Source organism: Rhipicephalus sanguineus, chromosome 10 (genome assembly GCF_013339695.2).
Source record: "Rhipicephalus sanguineus isolate Rsan-2018 chromosome 10, BIME_Rsan_1.4, whole genome shotgun sequence".
In the NCBI taxonomy this organism is placed as follows: Eukaryota; Metazoa; Arthropoda; class Arachnida; order Ixodida; family Ixodidae; genus Rhipicephalus; species Rhipicephalus sanguineus.
This window is the reverse complement of record NC_051185.1, coordinates 58,883,719-58,892,260: the sequence shown is the minus strand read 5'-3', so window position 1 is coordinate 58,892,260 and position 8,542 is coordinate 58,883,719. Positions and strand designations below refer to the sequence as shown.

General features: G+C 41.4%; 1 long non-coding RNA gene across 1 annotated transcript; it reads left to right on the top strand.

Annotated features, from left to right (window-relative positions):
* Positions 1-241: 241 nt before the first annotated feature.
* LOC119371949 (uncharacterized) lies at positions 242-6,734 on the top strand. The gene is made up of 4 exons (XR_005179359.2): positions 242-341; positions 407-470; positions 1,921-2,014; positions 6,573-6,734. It is a non-coding gene; the product is annotated as an uncharacterized LOC119371949 (long non-coding RNA).
* Positions 6,735-8,542: the final 1,808 nt, after the last annotated feature.

Below are 8,542 nucleotides of genomic sequence, written 5' to 3'. Positions count from 1 at the left end.
TTGTGTGGCGTTTATTGTGTGCTTATCGTACTTGACATTCGTCGACTGGATATTTGCGCGTTTCGGAACGTCCTCCCGCAAGTGGGGGGATGATGCATCGTCGTTCGTCGTCCACTCGGAACAGCCTCATCGGACGCGCAGCTTTGTCTCCGCGCTCATAAGTGCTTTCTTGCTTCGTTTATCGATTACTCACGTTAATCGCGTGATTCAATATCGAGTGTACCTCCAAAGACAATCCACTTCCAGTGTTGTGACAAGCGGCGACCGCGGTTGTACGGGAGCGGAAGCGTGAGCCTTTTGACGAGCGACTGTGAAGAATGCAAAGCCAGTGCCAAACTTCGGTAAGTTGAAGAAAAGTCGCTGAACTAAGTAACTTGGTTATTCATTGCGTGGTGCTGTTGTGCAGGAACCGATAGCCCGGGCGGCGTGTTGGCACAGCGAGGATAATGAACGAGAGACCCGATAGACAGGTATGTTTGGTGCTTTGAGCGCACTTGTATTTACATCACCGTAAAAGCCGGTCGCCGATTGCGTTGATTACATGTTTGAAGGATGCGCGTTGCGGCTGCGCGATCCTATCCTTCGATCATGCAAGCCTCGTGTCATTGCGCTTTATTCCTTGGATGTTTACTGCACGAGATCATCGCTTGAGAGTATTTATACAATCCTTTGTCGCCGTGAAGAAGTGTCTGCCTTTAAACATACGGGTCGTCCCTTAGCGTTTTCACGGTGGTGATACGAGAGGAGTTGACCAAACTCGGTAATAATGCGCAAAAGTGTCGCAACAGTGCGCACGTAGATAGAAAAACACACGGCCCTGTCACGCACACGCGATGATGGATATGTTTTTGTGGTTGCGTTCCCGAGTCCTTTTGTCGGAAATCCATGTAATTGCTCCGTGGTTAGGATTTCAACGTAGCTGCATCATAAATGTTTTAAGGGAGCTCACTTGAAGTAAATGTATTTGAGTGAATTACGTATGTACTGGTACTAAGTGTACACTCCAACAGCTGCGTGCTTCATTTGAAGAAGCACATGTTTATATGAAATAATGTTAGTAGAAGAATATGTAAATTCGATTAAGTTAAGCTAACTCATGCACTCTTTGGTGCAGTATTTGTGTTTGAGAAAAGTGCGTGAACTTCTTTCTGCCATTATATATTTTTTCTTTTGCTGCTGGAAGCACACCAGCTTCTCATCACGAATAATTTAGACTGTGCTCATGTTGTGAGAATGTTGCTTGATTGTGGGTTGGTTTAAGTCATTGTATTTTCACGCTTTCCTTTTTACATCAGCATGGTACCGATATTGCCCTCTTATTGTATGAGGATGCATAACCAAGGTGTAGTATTCAGTGATTTAGTATTTATTTAGCTTTGTAAGGTCATGAATTAAAAGAAAGAGATCTAAATTCTTATATATCATATGTTTCCAGAAGTTCTCAGAAAGTTGCAGAACGTTATTGGTTTTGTGAAGGGCTTACATAACTAAAAAAATCAGATAGCTCAAGGTGAACAAGACACGCTAAATGTGAATTCGCTTTAGAGTACCAAAAATGTGTTTCCTAAATGACGCAATACGTATGTATGGCTTGTTCCCACCTTGCACCATGCGCTCATGCACCACGCACTCTTTGCAAATGTTTTTGTCATGTGGATCACCCATATGCATGTTCTGGGTCATGCTTATTACGTACATGTGTGAATGTTGGACATGCAGTGCCACTCTTTCGATAGTCTGCAAGAAGTGGCTAGTCCACTAATACCTGTTCTGATTGTGCCCTGATCCCTTCTTTCAAGGATCAACTTTTTAATGTATCGATATACACTTGCCTGAAGACATGTTTGGTGCTCGCTGTGTGTGGTAGGGTTTGTTTTGTGTGAAAATAATCTTTTGTGGTATCTGTCATGTATGGATCAGCGATGACAGCTGTTCACGGCACCGACACAGAGGACAGATTGCAGTGCAAGATAGGAGCGGTCTTCCTGCAAGCCCAGACAAGCCATATTGAGTGGTAGGAATCTCTTTTTATCACTACAATGGGACAGTTTTGACACGTAGCACATATTGAAATATAGCATATACTGGCCTTAGCTTAGGTGTGGGAAACCTACTTCTGCAATTTAGTGCAGTGCATATTATTTAGTTTGTATCCGTTGAACATGAAGCATAGAATATTTTGTATTATTTAGTTTGTAATCCTTGAACATGGAATGACGCCAGAGCCAACGTTTTGACACTTGAAGTTGTCTTCATGAAGGGAGCAACTGGTGCTTCTTGACGTTGCTGTCTTGACGAAGGCAAGTCTACTTGTTGAAAAGTTGGCTGCAGCGACATAACCTCTTTGAGGACGTTTTGTCTCTTCAAGCGTCCTCCATCTTCCACCGAACATCTGTTTTGTTTGGATTGCCATGAAACTGTGCGGGGAAATCTTACTTATAATCATGTTGTTATGTGTATTGTTGCGATGCTAGCTTTTACCTTCAGAATTTTCGAGGGCAATTGCAAAATAACATTGAGAAAGAAATGAAATCTGAAGCCACAATAGACAATGCAAGAAGTTTTGTAGCGCTGATATAGGTTTTCATGCTCCCCATTGGTTGCAGGAAGGTAGCATCTTGAAAAATCCTAAAATTTTGTCAGTTTTCTGTGTAAATCACAGAAATGAAAAAGAAGACAGTGTCATAATTATGGAACTCTGTTTGCTAACTATAAAAATACAAGTATTGCATTGTTCAAGAAATCAGTGGATTTCTAGTGATTTTTTTTTTGCCATGTAGTTTGGAGCAGAGTGAGAAAACTTTAAAAAAAATGTTATCAAGGGTTGATATCTGGCCTTCATGGTAAGACATCCTTAGGTTTAGCATAGAGACCTGTGAAGATGGCACAAGAAGGAGAAACATGCACAGGTGCTAAATTTCAACAATTACTTATTTGCACGTGGATCACACTTACTTATGCATTGAACAAAAAGAAACAAAAACTCAGGCATGGACAGGCACAGCTGCACGAAAGAAAAATTGTTCTTTCTTTGTTAAAGATAGTGATGGCACACTAACACAATCTCAGCTAACATTAATAATAGTTGCTGATTCAATGATCAAGTAGTAGTTTGTCAATGTGCCTATGCACAATGAAACTCTCATCAAAGTGTAAAGCAAAGTTGTGCTCCAATGTGTAGCTGACCAGTCATCGCTGCCTTTCTTTACGTTGTTTCAGCGTTCCCTGAGCCTTTTTTTTCGAGACACTACCTCATTTGCCCTACATAACGCTTACCACATGATAGGGGTATCTGGTAAACGGCGCCTTCTTTGCAGGGCACGTAATGTGTCCTGTGATTCTTAATGCAGCCAGGCGTCCTTGTGAGTATCTGGGTTGCTGCTTTTGCTTAGCTTAGAATCCTGATTTGAGGCCATGAGCACAATGTTGATGTTTACCCAAGCACCAACCGTTTTTATGTTGACGGATATCCTGTGCAAATATGGCATAGTGGCAAAAATTCGTCGTCCATCAAGATTAGTCTTTTTTTTTTTTTGCCTGGCAAATGCAAGGTGGTTTTCTGAGTAGGGCTTCTGCAACCGGTACAGAAACAGGGGCAGGATATCCTGCTGGCATCCGGTGAGTTCTTGAAATTAAGGCTCATTCAAAAGAAATGGGAACAGGATTTTTTAGTGCAATATACAAGCACAGGGGTTCTAAGATATGAGGATGACTACCTCTTTCTTTAGATTACCACAAAGGTTCTGTCGAATCTGAAGCCACTAACATTGTAACACTTGCACGTGATTACTTACACCCAATGGTGCTTACCCTCGAGCATCGGGCGAGTATTGTACTATCAGGTTCCTGAATGTACGATTTAATATGCATAAAAACTGCATGTGCTAGTCATACGAACTGAGGAGAAACAAGCCATTCTTACCTTTTAGTTCCTCCCACTAAATAATGGTAAAAAGGTGCATTGTCTGACACTGCCTCGATAACGCCTTAAAAAGTCCTGTTCCCATTTCTTGTGGACGAGCCTTAATTATATCCTGCTTGTGGATGCAAGCAGGATATCCTGCTCCCCTTTCTGTACCGGTTGCAGAAGCCCTACTCAGAAAACCACCTTACAGTTGCTAGGCCAAAACAACGCCGAATCTTGATCGCCGAAATATGTTTCTGCTATGCCACATCTGCACAGGATATCCGACAGCATAAACATGGTTGGTGCTAAGACAAACATCAGCGTTGTGATCCCGGTTTCAAATAAGCATACTAAACTATGCAAAAGCACCAACCCATGCAGTTGCTCAAAGGAGGCTTGGCTGGAATAAGAATCGCAGGACACGTACGTTACATGCTTTGCAAAGAAGGCATCGTTTATGAGATACCCCTATTATGGGGTAAGCATTATATAGGGAAAATGGGCCATTGTCTCAAAGGAAGGCTCAGGGAACACTGCAACAATGCAAAAAGAGGCAGCAGTTGCCGGTTAGCCACACAGTGATAACACTATACTGTACATTGGATTGATTATTGAATCAGCAACTATTCATTATCTTTGCCAAGATTGTGTTAGTGTGCCGTCACTATATTTAAAAAACAAAGAACTATTTTTCCTGGATGCAGCTGTGCCTGCACATGCCTGAGTGTTTCTTTCCTTAAAATTATAAATATGTATGATCTGAGTCCAAATAAATTACTTGAAAGTTAGCACCTTTGTGTGTCCCTCCTCGTCCTGCCTTCACATGTCTCTATGATAAGTATTAACGTTTCAGTATTATGTGTAACCACAAGTTCTTGCATAGATGACGTCATCTACAGGCATTGACAAACAGCAAAAGGAGGCAATGAAACATATATTCTACCGCTATGTTATGAACTGATGCAACATTGAAAATTGACTTTCATGCAAAGCTGTAGGCCACACTTTCATAGCGTATTCCATTGCTCTATTTTTCTATGTTGTGGGCCTTAATAGTCCCTGTTCTGACCTTACTGCTATGTACAGGTTTATGGTGTTTTTATAGGTTGTGGTGCAACCATGTTTTAAGCAATGTCGTGCAACATGGGAGTACCCATTTCCTTCTAACAAAGCATTGTTGTCAGATGATCGATAAGCCTGAGAGTTTGATAATCTGAATCGGAGATAGCCTTCATTAGAAGGCATCGGATACTCATATGTTTCATCACATTTTTTGGAACATTATCACCCACAATCTATAAAGATACCAGGAATCTGTGTATATCGCACAGTTCACGACACAGGTTGAGGCCTACCGCAGAAAGAGAAGTGTAATGCACTGTGTGATGGTGCCTTGAATAACCTTGTTTGACAGGGAGCTTTAATTGTCGAATGAATTCATACTATTGTGGAAGGGTGTACATTTTAGCAATACTTGTAACTGGGCATTTTGGTACATACTCAGGAGGGAACAGGAGCGCGAGCTAATACACGGACAATGCTCCTCTCTTCTTTCTGTGTCGGTGTCTTAGCTCGTGATCCTCTTTCCCCCTGGGTGTACGTTTGATTATTCCATTTTGCTGTTTGCACATGCACTGTAGATGATGTTACCTCTGTGTGAACACTTGGGTTCAGATGATATTTTAAGCGTCTGCGTGATTTCTAAGAAAGGTTAGTTTTGAGTTTAGCTCTGCTATGTGCTCTTTCCTTGAGTAGCTGTGCTATCCTGTCAAGATGTTCAACAAGTACCGACGCACTCCAATGTGGATTCTTCTGTTTTTCTAAAAGACAAGTGATCAATTTCATAACTATGCAATATTTGCTAGCTAACATTGTAAATGTGTACTTTAAAGCATGGAACCGGGAAAAAATATTTCCATTTTCATAAAACTTTTGTCGCCTCTTCAAGGTGCATAATGAACGTACCTTTAGCTATCGAATAATATGCAAAAGTCACCAGGGGTAATAATACAAAAATGCTTTGGCTCGCTTTCCCTAATGCCTTGTTTTCAAATTTTTTGTAGAAATGACCCATAACTTGTTACAGCATGCATATCGGTAAAATATATTGTAGGTTTCTTACAGAACCCACCATTTCATCATTCTTTTCACTAGAATTTAGCATTTCTCTAGCTGTTTTACCAAGACTCAGCTCCACATTCCACTTTTCTATTGCTCAGATTCACCTTGCACAAGCTGAGCATGAGCTACAAGTTGTTCTGTGATAGTTTTGTTTAAAACAAAGGAGGTGGAATAGGCTCACTGATGCATGCAGCAGTCATGCATGGAGTACCATTTGAGATGCGAAAGGACGTTATTATGAAATGTTACATCAAAGAAGCTAACAGAGCTAATTGGTCTGTCTATAATAGCTGGCCAATCTACGAAACCACAGCCCTCTGAAGTGATATATAGTGGTTTGTTTTCTTATGTTTTTGATCAAAGCAGCATGAAGCCAAGGTTATGTAGTTGGACATTGATACAGATGGATTATTCAGTTAAAATGGTAAAAATTATACCACTGTTCTGAAAAAAAGGCATTAATCATAAATTGCAACATCTGTTCACATGGTGCCCTAAGCTGTATGCTTCAGTGCCAAGCTAATATTAACACTCTCTCTTGCAGGTTTCAAATACAGCAACTGTACCACCATGACAGTGCAGCACAAGAGACCCTATCGTCAGTGCTGGGTCAGAAATTAAATAGAAAAGCGCTTTCTTCTGAAATCTTTCGCCTGGTCTTATTTCGTTTGTTTGTGATTGCAAAAGAGCTCTTTCGTAGGAAATACAAAATTTAACTAGCCCCATTTATTGTCCTATAGAAACTAAATAGGTTGACAATTTAGCGCTCGTTTACAAATGCGTGTATCATAGACCTGCAAGATTATTGACTGGCTTTGAAAGACTGTTACGTGTAAAGAACAATGGTGATCTAGTCATTGCTCGAAATGGTCTGCTGGCGTTTATGTGACAATCGTCTAAAGCATACACACTTTTGTATTGTTAACCACAAAAATATTTATTGACCTGTGTGCAGCAAACATGCTGTTGCTGGCATAAGGCCAAGGTCTGCAATATGGTGTTTAATGTCAACCTAATGCATATGTTCAATTGCGTTTCACTAGACAACGGCCATTAGAAACTCACGCATTAGGACTCCATAGACTAACGCTAGACAATGGTCATCGGAAACTCTAACGTCATGACTCTATAGACTAACGGTGGCCAATTACTATTAGACTCGCATTAGGTGTGCATTAGAAAGCGCATTAGACTGGCATTAGACAGTATAATGATTCTTATGTCTAAAGACATTAGTCTGTCTATTAATACACATTAAATTTTTTCATAAGGGTACATAACTCGTGGGCCGTTTAAAGCTTCCAACCCATTACAAAGGGCTGAGCCAGAATTCTTTATCGTCATCAGTCGTCGCGTCAACAAAGTGCACATAATGCCTTACAGACGTGTAGCTGGTGCCTCGCTTCTCCGCAGAATGACGAATATTGGCTTAGTAGGTGCTTCCCAACTTCACAAAAATTGTGATTTATGGCGTAGTGGACACCTTTCTAGTGTACTTGTATTGTAGCCCCAAGAGCGCTTACAACGGGATCGAGAAACGCCGCTCTTCCAGCTTTCGCTGTGACTGTGCTGCGGTTTCAGCGCAGGCCTGGAGTTTTTTTTATTTGGGCTAACTTGTGCCCGCGTAACGAAAAGTCACACTGCAAGCAATATGGCGCTGTAGACTGATAGCGGCGAAGAGAGCGTCGGCCGTCGACAATCTGATCATCGGCTCAACTCGTCGTCTTGCATAGAGTAGCCATCGAAAGTTCCAGCGTTACCGTTGGCGCTCGCGTAAGCTCTCGAATAAACTTGACTATTCGCGTCATGCGCGTAATCTCAACATGATGAGCTAAAATAACCGCGAAGCTTCCCGAACAATGCGGCGCAGTCCGCGCCGAACGATGCTAACAGTTTACAGGGTTGCAACCCGAATTCGTCAAAATAAAGCAAGAAACACGCGTGTCAATATCGTAATGTCTTTGACAGTGTTCCATATTCCCCCTAGGTAACAACCTCCAAGGGAGGGCCTTTAGGGTACTCGTCAATTTAAAATACACACTTAGCATTTGGACGGTAAAGTGACGGACATTACTAAGTAAAGAATGTTCCTGAAAAAATGCACCAACTAAATCACCAATACAGTCAAGGAGTGTTGGCACTTTATTTTTTCGCACTACACAAAATACAGTTTCTAACAAAGTTATGACACCAATGTCTCAGATATAGTTCACAGTACACATCTATGCTTTCCTGCATCCTATATATATGGTGTATGGGAACAACAGTCATACTTTAACACTCACAATAAAATAATGGGAGACAGCACTAATGTCAGCTCATTAAAAATGAAAATATTTCTTGGTTTGGCACGCCGAAATCACACAGTCGTTCAAGATAAAACTGCCCTAACGTCTTGTAGCGTCTCCGCTGTTGTCTTCTGTGTTCTGAACTTCAACATCTCTACAAAGCCAGCGCTTGAGTGCACTTTCTTCAAAGCATACGGGCCCACCTAGTCACTCACGTCACCGCCAG